At 45.3% G+C, this 19,337-nt stretch overlaps 1 pseudogene; it reads right to left on the bottom strand.

Annotated features, from left to right (window-relative positions):
• Nucleotides 1-12,145: 12,145 nt before the first annotated feature.
• On the bottom strand, nucleotides 12,146-19,337 carry LOC136499917 (uncharacterized; annotated as a pseudogene).

Below are 19,337 nucleotides of genomic sequence, written 5' to 3'. Positions count from 1 at the left end.
AGCAAGCCCCAAGAGCTTGGTATGAGCGCCTTCGGGACTTCCTCATTAAAAAGGGTTTCACCATTGGGAAGGTCGATACTACACTATTCACCAAGAAGCTTGATGGGCACATCTTCATTTGTCAAGTGTATGTTGATGATATCATCTTTGGATCATCAAATGAAGATTCTTGCAAAGAGTTTGGTGAATTGATGTCGAAGGAGTTCGAGATGTCCATGATTGGAGAGCTTACATTCTTTCTTGGTTTTTAAGTCAAGCAAATGAGAGAAGGGATTTTCATCTCTCAAGAAATATACAAATGATCTTCTCAAGAGATTCAAGATGAATGAATGTAAGCCAATCAAGACACCAATGCCAACTAATGGATATCTTGACCTAGATGAGGGAGGTAACACGATTGATCAAACTCTCTACCGCTCTATGATTGGTAGCTTGTTATATTTAACCGCATCTAGGCTCGATATCATGTTTAGTGTGTGTATGTGTGCTAGATTTTAAGCTAATCCTAAGGAAACTCATTTGATTGCCGTTAAAAGAATCCTTAGGTATCTTAAATACACACCAAGCATTGGCCTTTGGTATCTCAAAGGAGCTATATTTCAATTAGTTGCTATTTCGATTCGAATTATGCCAGTTGCAAAGTGGATAGAAAAAGCACATCCAGAGGGTGCCATTTGCTTGGTAGATCACTTGTGTCTTGGTCCTCCAAGAAACAAAATAGTGTGGCTTTGTCCACCGCCGAAGCGGAATACATTGCCACGGGTGCTTGTTGTGCACAAATTTTATACATGAAACAAACTTTGCTGGACTATGGTGTAGTTCTAGAAAAAGTACCTCTTTTGTGCGACAATGAAAGTGCGGTAAAACTTGCAAATAATCCGGTTAAACACTCTCGCACCAAGCACATAGATATCCACCATCACTTTCTAAGAGATCATGTTGCTAAAAATGATATATCACTAGAAGGTGTAAGAACCGAAGATCAATTAGCGGATATCTTCACTAAACCGCTAGATGAGGCTACATTTTGTAGATTGCGGAATGAGCTCAATGTACTTGACTTTAGCAACTTCACTAAAAATTGAGCTTGTGTTGTCCCTTGCATTCATTGTAATATACAACATGTTTAATTTTTGGCAATGCATATGGGGCTTGTCTAACATGGTTAAGATAACCGCCGAAAAGCGTGTGAAGAAGCTTAACCTTGGATCAAACTTGACAAGCAACTAGATTTACTTACAAGTATTGCATATGCATGAATATTGGTTTGTCGTTTTGTTCCATTTGCCCTCTTATTGCCTATTTTCTTAAAAAGAATTATAGCCTAAGGCAACATATTTTGAAAAATATGAGGGTTTGAGAGAGGTCACTCACATCAGTCCTAATTGGTGTTTATTTGGATCTTATTTAAGTTGGGACTTGATTGGGAACAGGCAGCGCGAAGGAACTTTAAAGATTTGCTCGAAAAGGTGCACTGGACGCTGCTATCCAGCGTCTGGTCAGTTCACAGGAGGTGAACTGCTGGTGAAGGAGTGACCAGACGCTGCGTTTGTGCGTCCGGTCAGGAAGGGATCCAGTGTCCGGTCGATTGAAGAAGGAACAGGCTGTACTGACCGGACCCTACCTGCGTCCGGTCATGGACCACCGGACGCATCTAGTCTTGATTCCAGAGGAATTGGACCTCTGTGGAATCGACTGGACGCTGGGTGGTAGCGTCTGGTCGTTACCACCGAAGCGTCCGGTCAGTGGAACTCGTGCGGCTTCAGGACTCTTCTTCTGTTTCCTTCTCTATCGCGTTTGGGATCCTCATTTAACTGTAGCCGTCGAGTCTTTTTTCTTGACCTAACCACGCCGCCACAGCTTCAGTGCCCGAGTCTCCCGCGCCGCCGCATCTTGCCACGCCACCGCAGCTCCATCCTGAGCCCGCGTGCCCAAGCCACCATGCCAGAGTAGCTCGTCGTGCTACCATAGCCCCGTGCTGGACTCCCTTGCATGCCACCGCATCTACCAGCCTCACGCGCAACCGCATCCGCCAGGCTCACTCACCACCGCGTCGTTGGAGCCGAGCCCACAGATGAGCACTTCGCCTCGGTTTCGTCACCCATGTGTGCCACCATCGGCCCTCAACCACTGAGCGCAGCTGCCGTTGCCCTAGCTCTCCCCCCTCGATTGGTAAGGGCAAATCCGTTTTCTCAAATTGCTTCGCATATGACCTAGTTCAAATCTCAGTGCATTGACCTAAATCATCCAGGGTCACTGAATTCATCGAAGTGGTTCGCTATCCTAACCCTAGCTGGTTCCGAGGTTCCCCACGTGACGTCTTTTCTCTTCCCGGATCGCTGTTCGTCAGGTAGCTTGCCCATCGTCTCAATTTTGCACCTACATTGCTTGCTTCCTAGGTCTTTCGCATCTATTAGATATATTGTATTTATTCGTATATCCATCTATTCTATCGTGCAGCGAGTCAGTGTTGTTGTGGTTCTTGTGGCAGTTGGCAGTCAACTCAGAGCCAAGCTCACGAGTAAGGATCGAGGCCAAGCCTCGGGAGTGTTAGTTTGACAGTTGATCTTCATCAGCGGTAGTTCATCCTCTTGTCAGATCAGATGACTCGCACCAAGAACGTTGGTGGTGGCCTAGGTGATGATGACCGGAGGCCTCCGCCTCGCCAGCCTATAGGATCGAAAGGCAAGGCAGCGAAGCAGGTGACATCCAAGAAGCGCAAGTACCCCGACACAGAGACAGCGAGAGCAGCAGCTATTGCAAAGGCTGCAGAGCATGCCAAGAGAGGAGGTGCTTGCAGTGGTGTTGTCATAGTAGATCCACAGCTCACACCAGCACAGAGGGTAGCAGTTGAGGAGGATGAGCGTTGTCATGGTGGTCCACCTAGGACTTTCATGATGGTAGGACATCAACTGGCCATTGAGGAGGCTCGACCTTAGGGGGAGTCCCAATAGGAGGCATAGCAGCAGCCCCCACCAGCAGAGCCTCAGCCAGCTTAGGACACTTAGGAGGGTCAGCAGGCCGAGGAGACCGTGCCAACACCCCAGCTATGCCACTCTAGTCGTACCAGTGCCATAGTTCCACCGAGGCCAGCTACACAGCGTAGAGGTTCACACCCACCGCCTAGACCATAGGGTCCTCCTCCAGTGGTACACCTCAACTTGAGGGCCACCATAGCCAGATAGGTTCGCCAGTTGAGGTTTATTGAGTTCGATGTGTGGTTTCCTCCGAGGAGGGATGAGAGAGCAGTAGAGGGGTTCTACACGCCGCTCTAGGAGGATTTCTATAATGCCTATCTCAACAGTGGGGCAGTGTTTAGATCATAGAGAGTCTGTAGTTTGGAGTCTATTGTGGCAGTAGCTGGAGAGCACATCCGCCCCTACTTGTCATATTTGCTAGGGCTCATAGATCTGATTGGCCGGACAGGAGTATATGTACCATCTTGGGTTCGGCAGTTTTATGCTTCACTCTATGTTGATCCGCATCACAACTTCATTCACTTTGCATTCAACGGCAGAGATTACAGGGTGATGAGCTTCAGGGCCTGGGAGATACTGAGACTACAGGATCAGCCTGTCAAATTGCATGAGGTATGTTATGGACAGTAGGAGCCTCCCAGACGTCCTCATGGAGGGTTGGTGCCCCTATAGATCTGGTGCGACATTGCTTTAAGGAGCCCTTTGGTGAGGGATCGAGCAGGAACCCCAGTGACCTAACTCCTACAGCTCGAGTGTTAGAGGCCATTATTAGGAGGACACTGCTTCCTAGGTTGGGATACAGGGAGGGTCTAACTTGCTTACAGCTCTAGCTCCTTAATGCCCTGATGCAGCAGACTGTGTTCGACATTTGGGACCTCCTTCTATCAGAGAGGGAGGATACTATTGCTAAGGGCTTCAAGGGTCACCGACAGCTTCCTTATGCACATTGGGTCACATTCTTGATGCTATAGTGTGTGCACGTCAGGACCCCTGAGTTGGTTGTAGAGTACAGGGCTGCCACCACAGAGTTTCCCGCATATAACATGGCACAGAGGATCAGGCATAGCACTCCATAGGCACCCACTCAGCCCAATCGTTGTCTAGATGTTCCAGAGTCAACAGCTCAGCAGGACGAGATCATTAGAGGCATTGCCACCACTGAGGAGGAGCAGCTTGAGGCACAGTAGGAGATGACCGAGTCTAGTGATAGTTTGGATGATGACTATCTGCCGATTCCTTAGATGCCTCCACGCAGACATGATGCAGAGGCTGGCAGTTCTAGCTCAGCTCCACTAGCACCGCAGACGGACCCCGCATTGATTGCCATTCTTGATCGGATGCAGCAGGATCAGGCACGACAGGCATAGGAGACCACTGCCAACTTTGCATAGTTCCAGGCTCGTCAGGATGAGTTCTAGAGGCAGCAGTAGCTTCTCCAGTAGCAGCAGATGCATCAGCAGCAGATACTCATGCAGCAGCAACTTATGGGATTTATACAGCATGTAGTGACAGCACTTGGGGCCCCACTACCATAGCTTTTGCCCTAGCTTGCTCAGCCTACCACCACTTCGATGACTCCAGCTATACAGCCTAGTGGGCTTCAGAGTCAGGGACAGCCTCTAGCTCAGTTTGCTTCACCTACAGTTCAGGTGTCCTAGTGGTTGTCCTCACCGGTGGTTGCCCCGCAGATCACTCTATATCATATGGGTTTCTCACCAGAGCAGTCACCCTCATTTTTTGTGCCTGACACGTTAGTCTCCAAGAGTCTTAGAGCATCTTTCAGCGAGCTGACCGGCATGCCTACACCGCCTCATATGCATACCGCTAGTCCTTCTACAGCAGCCCTAGTCATAGTGACTACTTAGAGGCTCCCCTTGTCTGTTGCCTCTTTAGATCCTACGACAGACGTACTAGCAGCTTCATAGGCAGCACCAGCCCTAGCTCAGACCCAGACCGCTTCAGCGACACTTCCTGCTACAGAGGGTCAGTTAGTACAGAGCTCAGGGTCAGATGATGATGGTGCCCAATTTCAGCTTGCTCCACGTACTTCAGCGCCCGACTCATCCGCTGCAGCCCCACCAACTGACCCTTAGGTTTTGGTGTTTGACGCCAAAGGGGGAGAGGGTTTGAGTATGTAGACTCAGGGGGAGCAAGTTTTAGGGGGAGCTAGTTATCTAGTATTAGCTTATTATATATACATTTGGAGTTTTATCTATGTGATACACTATTACTATTATGCATCGTGTGTTACTTTCATGCATACTATTATATCTATGTGATAGTGCTATCTATGTGATTGTGATATATGACATGTGTGCTCATTACTTTGCATTATTCATATGTCATATCACTTGTGTTATGCTCATTTGCCTTTGCTTCCGTGTTTATACTCTGATGCAAATGAGCTGTGTTACTCATACTCATGCTTAATTCATATCCTTTGAGTACATTGTGTTGGCTTGGGTCATATAAGCTTGACTAACACTTTTGTTCTTATCGACAAAAGCTTATATGAACCAAGCCCATCAAAAACCTCACTCTTTCACATACTCAAGGTGGTATTGTCATCAATCACCAAAAAGGGGGAGATTGAAAGCATCTAGGCCCCTAGTTGGGTTTCGGTGATTAATGACAATACAAGATTACTATGACTAACGTGTGTTTTACAGAGGCAATTAAGTTAGGTCATGGTAATGGAGATCAATTGGGCAATCAAAGTTGTCATGCCCCTATGATGGAAATCGTTTCGGTTTTCAAAGGATGGACGACAAGGTTAAGGATGACTAGTTCTAAGTGTCGATTGGAGTTGGAGTGACACTTAGAGTAGTTTAGGACTTTGTTTTTCCTTTGGCCGTACTATTAAGGGGGGTATGGACGGGTAGCTTGACCTAGTTGAGTCTAGTGAGTTAGGTGTGGTGCACACTTGTTAAAACTAGCTCTAGATAGCTCCTATGAATGCCTAAGATCCTTTAGAGCAAACTTCATTCACATATGATTGAGAGTTGGAAGTGAATGGAGGGTCAAATGCTGATCGGACGCTGGCCCCAGTGTGACCGGACGCTGGCCATAGGGTCCGGTCAGTTCATTTGATCAGTCATCTACGTTCGGTGTGACCAGACACTAAAGAGGTCAAGTGACCGGACACTGAAAGACAACATCCGATCGACTCTAGTAAGGTTCCAGTGAATGGAATCTACGACTGGATGTGTCCGGTCAGTACTGATCGGACCTTGAGGGTTCAGCGTCCGGTCGACTCTAGTAAGGTTCCAGTAAGGGTTTTATGTGACCGGACATGTCTAGTCAGTGCTGACCAGACCTTGCCAGCGTCCGGTCAACTCATTGTTACTGGTTCACAGGTTGAACTGACCGGAGCATCCGGTCAACACGACTGGAGCATCTGGTCACCCCGCAGAAGCTCATAACGGTTCATTTTTTAGGCTGCCTTATAAATAGAAGCTCCACTCATGTGTGGAGTTACTTTTGCTCATTCCAATAGCTGAGAAACACGTTTGTGAGTGCCAAGAAGAGCAAGGTCCTAATGAGGTGATTGAGATTTGAGAATCCAAGAGAGTAGCCTCATTAGTGAATCAAGAGTAGCAAAGTGTGCATCCACCTTCTCATTAGGCTTCGCGTGGTCAAGTGAGAGTTCGTGCTTGTTACTCTTGGTGATCGTCATCACCTAGACGGCTTAGTGGTGGTTGGGAGCTTGGTGATCACCCGACGGAGCTTGTGGGTGACCCAACTCAAGTTGTGAGCGGCTTTGGTGATTCACCACGATGAAGTGTCGAAGAATCAACCCGTAGAGAGCACTTGATCCTTGCACGGATCAAGGGGGAGCTACACCCTTACGCGGGTGCTCCAACGAGGACTAGTGGGGAGTGGCGACTCTCCGATACCTCGGCAAAACATCACCGCGTTCCTCTCTCTCCTTACTTTGAGCATTTACTTTGAGTATTTACTTTGAGCAATTCAATACTTGTCTTTACATTCATAGAATTGCCATGCTAGAGTAAGTTTGGAACATAGGTTGCAAGTCCTTTGTGTGTTAGTTTGATAGAAACACTTTTCTAGGCACAAGGGGTTAATTGGGCTATCCGTAGGATTTGATTATTGCAAGAAAATTTAGAATTAGCCCAATTCACCCCCCTCTTGGGCATCTTGATCCTTTCACCCCCTTCTCAGCTTTGTCCTCTGACCCCTAGACTTGCCTGAAGTGGTTGGAGATGGAGCGAGGGGTTCTTTGTCCCTGACTTGTTCCTCCTCGAAATTCAATTCTCGAGGCACCACCGGCATCTGTTCAGGGTTTGGAGACCGTTCACTTTCAACTTCATCATCCCTCGGTTGGTAGTTCGGATCATCTTTGTCCTCTGTACGACATTTCTTTGTTGGCCTCGGGGTCACGGACACGTGGCTCTCGAGGCTAGTTGATGATGATGCACTAGGGGTAGGGTCGCGCCATTCGCTTATCAGTTCCTCCACCATTGGAAAGCTACAATGAATACATATTTTAGTTGTATAGACACAGTTATAGAGTAGTAAAGTAGAGTAGTATTAGAGTAGTAAAGTAGAGTAGTACTAGAGTAGTAAAGTAGTAGTAGTTGGCTCAGATTTGCCCCATAGTCATCACATCATTTTTAAACTGGTTGCTTGTATCTGGTATACAAGCCATCCTAGTTTAGCGGGGCACTCGATCATCATCGCCACTGCCTCAACATAAAAGGGTTCACATCATTGCATATGCCACTGCCTCAGCTTAGAAGTGTGAAAAGAATCATCATTGCAAATACCAAACAAAAGTCATCAAGATAGTTTCAAAATTCGGCCCCAAAGGGCTAAGTCCTTCGGCCATCAAGATAGAGTAGAAGACTAGAGGAGGTGAGAGTAGAGTAGAGTAGAGTAAGAGGAGTAGAGTAAGAGTTGTACAGCTCAAAAGTTTGTTTGGCAACATAGGCAGCAATAAGAGTAAGAGTACTAGAGTAGTAGAGGAACTGCTCAATTTAGTCAGCAAGAGCATAGTAGAGGAGTAGGCAGTAGAGGAGGAGGGAGTAGAGGAGTAGGCAGTAGAGGAGGAGGGAGTAGAGGAGGAGGGAGTAGTAGTAGGCAGTAGTAGTAGTATACTAGTAGTAGTATACTACTAGAAAGTAGTAGGCAGTAGTAGTAGTATACTACTAGAAAGTAGTATACTAGTAGTAGTATACGAGTAGTAGTATACAATAGTAGTATAGGAGTAGTATAGGAGGACAGTAGCAGCAGACAGTATAGGAATAGATTAAGTAGAGAAATAGGTAGCACCACCACCAAAATTATATTAAATTTGGCAAAATTGCAGTAGAGTGACCAATTCATCTCAAAATTCTCACAACTTTAGCATGTGATCAGTTTAAAGGCAAGGTACATCATAGGCAGTGGCATATGCTCAGAATTTTGTCACAAATTTCTTTGGCATCATAGGCAGCAAAAAGAATTGAATTCAAATGCTACGGTTCAGCAAAAGCATCATAAATCAGTAGTATAGCAGTTCAAAATTCACCAAGTGTAGTTTATCCTGTACAATTTTCAGCATCTCAAAATTCAAATATAAATGAATTATAGAAGATGTAACTGTAGGTACACATCTGAGTCAAGTTTATGAATTATCAGCATTATAAAATCAGTCTAACTGTGCCACTAGAAAAAACACAATGTGAGATTGTTTATTTTCACTACGAAAACATGATATTCCATATGCTTATACCCCTTGTTCACAGCAGGTCAAGCTGGACAGAAACAGAGACGCATAGACCATTGTTTAGTTTCCCCGGCCCCAGGCGCCTGGATCGATTCGGTAGCAACGCAGGTGAAGCATGGAGTACTATACCCCTCCTATGACCTAACCTGAATTCTTTTGGATTCACTAAAAAGGTGTCAGAAACGTTTCATTTTCAGCATGACCGGTTCCTGCTCTTTTGCTCAAAAGGCAATAACTAACCAATAAAGTGAGCTTTTTTGTTGGTTACAAAATAAAACAATTTACAACTGAAATTGCTACTAATATGTGGTCATCATTATCCTAATTATCGCTTACTTTTCAGAACCAATACAGGCTTCTACAGTAATACATCTCTGGCTGGCACAGTAGGAAGAAGCAGTCAGAGATGCCTGGTACAGCAGCTGGTCATTACAATGATGCAAACACCATTCAATTGCGGTGTTGTCCGCTATGTATCATCTATGGAATTACACTATCTGCTATGTAGCATCTATCAAATTGCGCTGCTAACTTAACTGTAATAAGGTTCTCTATGCTAAAATGCTGATTGTTGCAATCAAATACTAATGTATGTCAAGTAATAAGGCCTTGTAGTTAGTAGTGATCCCATGTGCAAAGGTTTGGATTCAGTATGCCAGCATACATGTTTCTTATATGTCTAGAACATCTGTACAGGGGCAGGAGCTTTGATTGCTCCTACTAACTATGCTCAAAATGCGCTTTCTAAGGACAGAGGAAAACCAAAAGAAATAGCTCTAGGATGAGTTTTGTTTGGGCTCAGTTAGATGCTTTGGGTAGACAGATAGATAACTACTTCATTTCAATCTTGTATATTTCAGGTTACAGATTGTCAGAGTACCTTAACTTTGAGGGTCATTTGTTTTCAAAAAAAATAAGGTACATGGCAGGCATACATTTGTTAACATAGATCAGTAGGCAGTAGAGTACCAGTAAGGTTAGCGGGGGCGACGGTGGCCCTCGGTGTCGGTGGCCGGCGCTAGGGTTTCGGGGACGAGGCCCAGCGCAGAGGAGCTCGGCGGCCGAAGCAAGGGTTCCAGGGACGGGGCCCAGCACGGAGGAGCTCGGCGGTGGCGTGATCCTTCTCAGTGGCCGGCGCTAGGGTTCTGGGGATGGCAGCCCTTGGTGTCGACGGTCGGCGCTAGGGTTCCGGGGATAGGGCCCAGCGCGGAGGAGCTCAGCGGCTGGAGCAAGGGTTCTGGGGAGAGGAGGACGGGGGCAGGGCACGAGCACGAGGGAGGAGGATGGCGGCGGGGGTCACCGCGGAGGAGCTCAGCGGTAGGCATGGGCATGGGGGAGGAGGATGGGCACAAAAGACTTAGAAACTTTGGGCACGGGCATGGGCATATATATAGCCATGGATTAACCGTGGCAGGCAATATATGCCGCCCCCCGCGGTAAATGTTTACTGCAGCGGACACCTTAGACTGCCCATCGCGATTAATCTATTAACCACGGCGGGCGCTGTTACGTGCCCACCACGGTTAATATTTTTGCATTTGCTCACTCAATCTAACACTGATATTTATTATCAATCTAAAACTAATTTTTGCATTTTGCATTTGCTATGTAGTAGTAGTAGTAGAGTAGTGCTGTGTAGTAGTAGAGTAAATGTGAGTAGTAGAGAGTAGTATTAGTACAATAGATAGTAGCAGTAGGTTGAGTAGTACTAGTAGAGTAGTATTGTATAGTAGTAGTAGATTCAGTAGTACTAGTAGAGTAGTATGGTTCCATGATATTAATAATAAGTTACAAAACTTGTCTTCAATAGATTGAGCTATATTATTACATGTCTCTGGGATACATATATCATTTTGGTGCAGGTGCTTTCACCGTCCTCTTCTCACCGTCGGGGCAGGCCCACGGCATCATCCTGGACTTGTTAAATCGGTCCTCGACGGCCTTGATCTTCTTTGGATGATCGGTAAAAAGCTCAGGCTCTGTATAGTTGTTGTATTGTTTGGGACTCTGCACCCCATCAGCTCCCACAATCCGCTACTTTCCAGACACAACCACATGCCTTTTTGGGTCCTCTACATATATATAGTAGGCCACTTGCGTGACATTGGTTGCTAGTACCCACAGGTCATCTTTGTAGCTGATACTTTTGAGGTCCACGATGGTTAGCCCATAACTGTCCTCTGCAACTGCATTCGGTTTGACCCACTGGCAATGGAAGACGGTTATGTGTAGGTTTTGGTCGTAGTCAAGTTCTCATATTTCTTCGACTTGCCCATAGTATTGCCTCCTCTGGCCTGTGGACTCTTCTTCGCCCTCGTATCGAACACCGCAGTTCTGTGTCGAGCTCTTCTTGTCCTTGTCTTTCATGTGGAACCTGTAGCCCTAGACGTCATACCCTTGCCACGTGGTGATTTGGCTGGATGGGCCTAACACAAGCCTCTTAACAGTCTCCGTATCTTCATCAGGGTATCCTTCAAGGGGTATGTGTTGCTCTTTGAGCCACTCATTGAAATTGCTCTTATGATGGTTCTGGACCCATGCCTCCATGCGCTGTCTGTCATTAGCGGCGCGGATCTCTTCCAGGTGCTTTTCAATGTATTTCTCCATGCTCACTAACTGATGAAGGATGCTATAATGAGCTTCTTGCACCGTTCGGTTTGCCACATCGGTGCGTACTTTTTGGCCTGTGCACCCCATCCCTAAGGTTTTGCCTTCGTGGTGATGGACAGGCAGCCCAATCACCCTCCCATCTCTTATGTACCTCATACACTAGTTCACGGCCTCCTCCGTTGTGTATGCCTTGATCATAGAGCCCTCCAGGTAAGCATGGTTATGAACGTATCTGTTGAGGGTGGACATGAACCACTCGTACGTCCACATCTGGTGTAGGTACATAGGACCCAGTTGATGGATCTGATTGACCATATGCATCATTAGGTGTGGCATAATATCAAAGTAAGATGGTGGAAAGCACATCTCGAGCTGGCAAAGGGTCTCCATGATGAACTCCTTCAGGGCAGGCAGCTCAGCCTTATCAATGACCTTCTGGGTGATGTGGTTAAAGAAGTATGACATCTGTGTGATTACCATCTTCATGTACTCTAGATGGATAGCCCTAATCGCAATTGGTAGGAACACCGTCAGCATGATGTGGTAGTCGTGTGAGTTGTAGCCGGTCATTATGAGGTCTTTCATGGAGACCAGGCTCTTGATGTTGGACGAGAAACCAGTCGGCACCTTGATACCCCTAAGCAACTTAAGAAAAGACGTCCTCTCATCTTGCGTTAGGTTGCAGGCCACACCCGGGATATCGACTTTACCGTTCTGAGACGGTCCCAGGTGAAGGTCTGGCCTGATGCCCAGATTGACAAGATCCATTCGTGACTTGATACCATCCTTTGTCTTACCCTTGATGTCCAGCAGGACACTGATCGTGCTTTCAAAGACATTTTTCTCCAGGTGCATACAGTCGATGGCATGGGGTGTATTCAGTGTTTTCTAATACGACAGGTACTTGAAGAAAATTGACTTCTTCTTGAAAGGAACGGTGGCAGGGACTTCCTCCGTCTGGTCCCGCTTTCGCTTCCTTGTCTGCTTGGGCCCCTCTTCAGGTGGCTTCTTCTTCTTTCCAAACTCCACCTAATCCATGCCCTTGACCATCTCATACACCTTTGTCCCCCAACTAGTCTGCATCGGTTGATCATGCTGCGGCTCGTCCTGATTGTCAAAGTATTTGTTCATAATACTTCTTCTATACCTGTGATTTTTGGTGAGGAACCGTTTGTGCCTCGTATACACCATCTTATTGGATCCCTTAAGGTAAGTGTAGCAGGTCCTGTCGATGCAAATTACGCAGCTGGTCTTCCCTTTGATCTGCCTCGACAGTGAGAAGAGACCGGGGTAATCGGTGATGGTGACAAAGATGATTGCTTTTAGTGTGAACTTCTCCTTGCGGGATGCATCCACCATCTGGACCCCAACATCAAATAGTATCTTCATTTCCTCCATGAACGGCTCCAGGAACACATCTATATCATTGCCGAGCTACTTCGGTCTAGAGATAAGCATGGTCAACATAAGGTACCTACGCTTCTGACATAGATGGGGAGGTAGGTTGTACATGGTGAGCACGATGGGCCAAGTGCTATGCGAGCTGCTAAGCTCACCGAACAGGTTCATCCCATTGGTACTCAGCGCGAACCTAACATGCCTGGGCTCCTTGCCAAACTCTGGGTAGGCCTCGTCAAAATCCTTCCACTGCTTGCCATCGGATGGGTGCCATAGCTTGCCATCGTCTTTCAGGCGGTCAGCTAATGCATGCCAGGACATAAGCTTGGCATTGTCTGAGTTCTTGAATATTGTACGTAGGCGATCGGTCACGGGCAGGTACCACACCGATAGTGCTGGACTTTTCCTGTGCATGTAACCCTCTTCTTCATCATCCTGCTGAGCCGAGACCTATTTGGTCGCACTGCTCTTCTTTGCCCCCTTCTTGTTCTTCTTCCAACCACCCCGCAAGCCTCCCTCGTCTTCTGCATCCACACGACAACCAGCATTTTTCTTGTACCGACTAAAGCCATAGTGCGGACAACTCGTTAAATTCTCATACTCATTGCCCCGATACAGGATGCAGTGGTTAGGGCATGCATCAAACTTTCTAAGCTTCATCGCCACTGGCCGGATCAGCTTCTTGGCCTGATAAGTATTGGCGGGCACCTTGTTAGCCGTTGGGTACGTGGTGGCAAGGTAGCTTAACAACTCATTGAAGCTAGTGTCAGACCAACCATGACGAGCCTTCAACATCAACATATGGAGGTTAAAACGGAGCGCCATGCACTCCTTTGAACAATCGCCGCCGTCCTTATAGAGAGGATCAACTGCCGCCTGCTTCAACTCTCTGAAATTCTCCAACCACTTTGGGCAACCCAACACAATGTCATCTTCATCGAAGTGTTTGACTAGATCTTCAACAAGCTGCACATCCTCGGGTTGGCTCACAGTATCCTGACCATCCCCACCATCGCCGGCTTCGTCGGCCATGTCTTGCATTAGATCATCCACCGTGATGTAATCACGACAACTGTTGTCACTGTCGGCTGGCGCAGCTGCTGCTGAAGATGATGGGGAGCCGAGTGCTCCTAGATCTTTATTCACCGATGGTGCTATCATCATCGGCGTCGAAGGGCTCACTCCAGATGCACCGCCACTCGCACCAACTCTTTCGCCGTGAAATGTCCAGACTGTGTAGCCCTTGATGAAACCATACATGATCAAATGAGTTTGCACCTCGCTATCTCGGTGGGCTTTCAGGTTCTTGCAACGAGAACATGGACATATGGTTGTCATCCACTTCAGTCTCTCATGGTGAGCTTTACCAGCAGCAATAAACTTCCTTAATTCAAAGGGGTACCATGGATCATTCACTCTATCGATCCGGTACATCCATTCCGACCTATCCATCATACCTGCGAACATTATCCGTCACAATCAACATTAAATAAAGAAGAATTAGGAGAAATTGATGATTTTTACGTCCAAAATCATGAAAAAGAGAGGAAATGACGATGTGAAAGATGAAGCATGCATCTATGATGAATCTAAAGTTAAAGAAATACATGACATCATTTTTCCATTAAATTGATCTAGATCTAGATCTAGATCTAGAGAGAACTCTAGGTGATGGAAATAGAGAGAGAGGATGGAAGGAGAGAGGGAGAGCCTTTATGGACCTCTTATGATGTCCTCCTCCCTCAAATCCAAGCCCTTGAACTCAAATCAAAAGTTTCCTCAAATTTTAGGGCAAAACCTCCCCCATGAGTTTGAGAGAGGAAGACCCATGGAGAAGATAAAGGGGTGGTGCTATGTATTTGTACAGGCTTTACCGTGGTGGGCAAGATAAAGCGCCCGCCTCGGTAAATCAACTCTTTACCGCGGCGGGCAGGTTAAAGAGACCGCCACGGTAAATCGTATTAACCACAGCGGGCGATACATACCGCCCGCCATGGTAAATAACGATTTCCTACGACGGGCAAGTAAGGTGGCCCACCGCGGTAAACCCTTTTCCCGCAGCGAGCGCCTCGGTGGCCGGCCTCACTGGCCGGCCACCGGTTAACCATGGTGGGCAAAAGAGGTGCCCGCCACGGAGCCTATTTTGGCCACGCTGCGCAAATTGATTCCTATAGTAGTGAAGAGCAAGCAAGTGGTTGAGGCCGATGATTATGATGAGTTTGTCAAGCTCAAGAATGACAATGAAAAGCTTAAGAAAGATCTTGAAGAGCTCAAGACCAACAACACCATAGAGTGCTTGAAACTAGTGATCATGATGGTAACTTAATTCTTGAGATTGAGAAGCTCAAAGAAGAGAACAAGAAACTCAAGCAAGAGAAAAACAATGATGCTCTTAAGGAAGAGAACAAGAAGCTCAAGTTGGAGAAAAGAGCATATCAAGATTGGATTGAGCAAGTTCACAAGAGGCAAGTATCTTCAAAGTGAGCTACTAATGAACACCGTCATGAAGATGGATAGAAGTGGTATTGGGTACATGGCAAACAAAGAGAAGAAGGCTCAAGCTCAACAACAACAAAAGCCAAAGCCAAAGAAGTGTTTTGAGTGTGAAAAAGAAGGCCACTTTACCCATGAGTGCCAAACTCCACCACCACAACCCTTGCCCAAGCTTGCTAGACCTTTTGCCTTCAATGCTCATTACATGCTTAGAAATGATTCTAGTAGAAAGATAAAAGTCATGTTCTTAGGACCTCCAAATAAGAATAGGCCTAAGAAAATTTGGGTTGCAAAGTCACTTGTTGAGAAGGTGAAGGGCCCTCAACAAGTTTGGATTCCTAAAGTTTGATCTCTTATGTGTAGGTGAACTACAAGACCGGTAAAAGTCATTGGGTTATTGATAGTGGTTGCACACAACATATGACCGGTGATCCTCGTATGTTCACCTCACTAGATAAAGAAGTAGATGGATGAGAAAGAATCACATTTAGAGATAATTCAAAGGGCAAGGTTAAAGGATTGGGCAAAGTGGCAATATCAAATGATCATTCTATATTAAATGTGCTCTATGTTGCTTCATTGAGCTTCAACTTTCTATCTATTCGACAATTATGTGATCTTGGCTTCCAATGTTTATTTACCGAGAAGGAAGTTGTTGTATCTAAGATGGATGATGATCAAGTGATATTCAAAGGATTTAGATACAACAACCTATATTTAGTGGATTTCACCTCCGAAGATGCTAACATGAAGACATCCCTATTCACCAAAACAACACTTGGGTGGCTATAGCATAGAAGACTTGCTCATGTTGGGATGAGCTCACTCAAGAAGCTAATGAAGAATGATTTGGTGAGAGGGTTAAAGGATGTGAGGTTTGAGAAGGACAAACTTTGTAGTGCATATCAAGCCAGCAAGCAAGTTGCAAATACTCATCCAACAAAAGCTTTCATGGCAACCACAAGAGTGCTAGAACTCTTTCACATGGACTTATTTGGACCAACAACATACAAGAGTTTGGGAGAAAATCTTTATTGTCTTGTGATTGTTGATGACTATTCAAGATACACATGGGTATTCTTCCTTCATGATAAATCCAAAGTTACATCTTGCTTCAAGAAGTTTGCCAAGAGAGCACAAAATGAGTTTGAAGTGAAGCTCAAGAAGATTAGAAGTGACAATGGGAAGGAATTTGACAACACAAACATTGAAGCCTATTATGATGAAGTTGGGATCAAGCATGAGGTCTCCATAACATATACTCCTCAACAAAATGGTGTAGTTGAGAGAAAGAATCGAACATTGATCACTCTTGCAAGAACAATGCTAGATGAGTACAACACCCCCGAAGCTCTATGGGCGGAAGCTATCAACACCGCATGTTATGCATCCAACCGCCTATTCCTTCAAAAATTCCTTGACAAGACACCTTATGAGTTGCTCAATAGGAAGAAGCCGGACATCTCCTTCTTTAGGGTGTTTGGTTGCAAATGTTACATCTACAAGAAGCGGTAACACCTAGGGAAGTTTCAAAGACGTTGTGATATTGGTTTTCTTGTTGGTTACTCATCAAAGTCCAAAGCATATAGAGTATTTAATCATGCCACCGGCTTGGTTGAAGAAACATATGATGTGAAATTTGATGAATCCAACGGCTCCCAAAGAGCACATGAGAATCTTGATGATGTAGATGATGAACCATTGAGTGAGGCTATGAAGAACATTCTGGTTGGAGATATCAAGCCTAAAGATGATAAAGATGATGTACAAGTGATTGATCCACCTTCTTTATCAAATATGCCACAAGACGGTAATAAAGATGGGAGAGTAGAAAATGAAGACACTCATGTCTCCCATGATCAAATTGTGGTACAAACACAAGATGTTGATGCTCCACAACCTCCTCCTCAAGTGGTCAATAGAAGAAACACACCTCTACTACAAGATCATCCACAAGATCTCATCATAGGGAGTTCATCAAAGGGTGTAATGACCCACTCACAAAAACTTGCTTTATTTATTGCACATCACACTTTTGTCTCTTGTTTTGAGCCTACTAAGGTAGAAGAAGCTCTTCAAGATCCGGATTGGATAAATGCCATACATGAAGAGTTGAATAACTTCACCCGCAATAAAGTTTGGACTCTGGAAGAGCGACCAAAAGGTGCAAGAGTCATTGGAACAAAGTGGGTGTTTCGCAACAAGCAAGATGATCAAGGTGTTATTGTGAGGAACAAGGCAAGACTAGTTGTAAAGGGATGATCAAGGTGTTATTGTGAGGAACAAGGCAAGATTAGTTGCAAAGGGGTTCTCTCAAGTTAAAGGTTTGGATTTTAGAGAAACCTTTGCACCAGTTGCAAGACTAGAAATCATTTGTATACTCCTTGCATATGCATCACATCATGACATGAAACTATATCAAATGGATGTGAAAAGTGCATTTTTAAGTGGCTTTATTAATGAACTAGTCTATGTTGATCAACCTCCCGGGTTTGAAGACCCTAGATACTCTAATCATGTCTATAGGTTGTCCAAGATGTTATATGGGCTTAAGCAAGCCCTAAGAGCTTGGTATGAGCGCCTTCAGGACTTCCTCACTGAGAAGGGCTTCACCATTAGGAAGGTCGACACCACACTATTCACTAAGAAGCTTGATGGGCACATCTTCATTTGTCAAGTATATGTTGATGATATCATCTTTGGATCATCAAATGAAGATTCTTGCAAAGAGTTTGGTGAATTGATGTCGAAGGAGTTCGAGATGTCAATAATTGGAGAACTTATATTCTTTCTTGGTTTTCAAGTCAAGCAAATGAGAGAATGGATTTTCATCTCTTAAGAGAAATATACAAATGATCTTCTCGAGAGATTCAAGATGGATGAATATAAGCCAATCAAGACACCAATGCCAACTAATGGATTATGTCGGTTGCAAAGTTGATAGAAAAAGCACATCCGGAGGGTGCCATTTGCTTAGTAGATCACTTGTGTCTTGGTCCTCCAAGAAACAAAATAGTGTAGCTTTGTCCACCGCCGAAGCGAAATACAGTGCCGCGGGTGCTTGTTGTGCACAAATTCTTTATACGAAACAAACTTTGCTAGACTATGTAGTTCTAGAAAAAGTACATCTTTTGTGCGATAATGAAAGTGCGGTAAAACTTGCAAATAATCCGGTTCAACACTCTCGCACCAAGCACATAGATATCCGCCATCACTTTCTTAGAGATCATGTTGCAAAGAATGATATTTCATTAGAAGGTGTAAGGACCGAGAATCAATTGACAGATATCTTCACTAAACCGCTAGATGAGGCGACTTTTTGTCGATTGCGGAATGAGCTCAATGTTTTTTATTTTAGTAACTTCACTAAAAAAATGAGCTTGTGTTGTCCCTTGCATTGCATTGTAATATACAACATGTTTACCTTTTATGGTAATGCATATAGGGCTTGTCTAACATGGTTAAGATAACCGTTGAAAAGCGTGTAAAGAAGCTTAACCTTGGATCAAACTTGACAAGCAACTAGATTTACTTTCAAGTATTTCATTGCATATGCATGAATTTTGCTTTGTCATTTATCTTAAATTGCCCTCTTATTGCCTATTTTCTTAAAAAGAATTATAGCCTAAGGCAAAATATTTTAAAAAAATTGAGGGTTTGAGAGAGGTCACTCACATCAGTCCCAATTGGTGTTTATTTAGATCTTATTGAAGTTGGGACTTGATTGGGAACAGGCAACACGAAGGACTTTGAAGATTTTCTGGAAAAAGAGTGATCGGATGCTGCACCAGACTCTAAAGTCCAGCGTTCGGTCAGTTCATAGGAGGTGAACTGCTGCTGAGAAGGAGTGACCGGATGTTGAAACAGTGCTTTCCCAGCGTCCGATCAGATGGCGATCTAGCGTTCGGTCGATCGAAGACGAAGGAGACTGCTTACACCAGACTCTGGCTACGTCCGGTCGGGGTTCACCGAATGCGTTCGGTCATGATTCCAGGGATTTTGGACCTCTCTGGAATCAACCAGACGCTGGGTGACAGCATCCGGTCGTTGCCACCGGAGCGTCCGGTCAGTAGAAAACGTACAGGATCTAGTTTCTTCTCTATTTCCTTATCTATCCCGTCGGGGGCCAT

Source organism: Miscanthus floridulus, chromosome 13 (genome assembly GCF_019320115.1).
Source record: "Miscanthus floridulus cultivar M001 chromosome 13, ASM1932011v1, whole genome shotgun sequence".
Lineage (NCBI taxonomy): Eukaryota > Viridiplantae > Streptophyta > Magnoliopsida > Poales > Poaceae > Miscanthus > Miscanthus floridulus.
The sequence above is the reverse complement of the archived record's forward strand: the minus strand, read 5'-3'. Positions and strand labels throughout refer to the sequence as shown.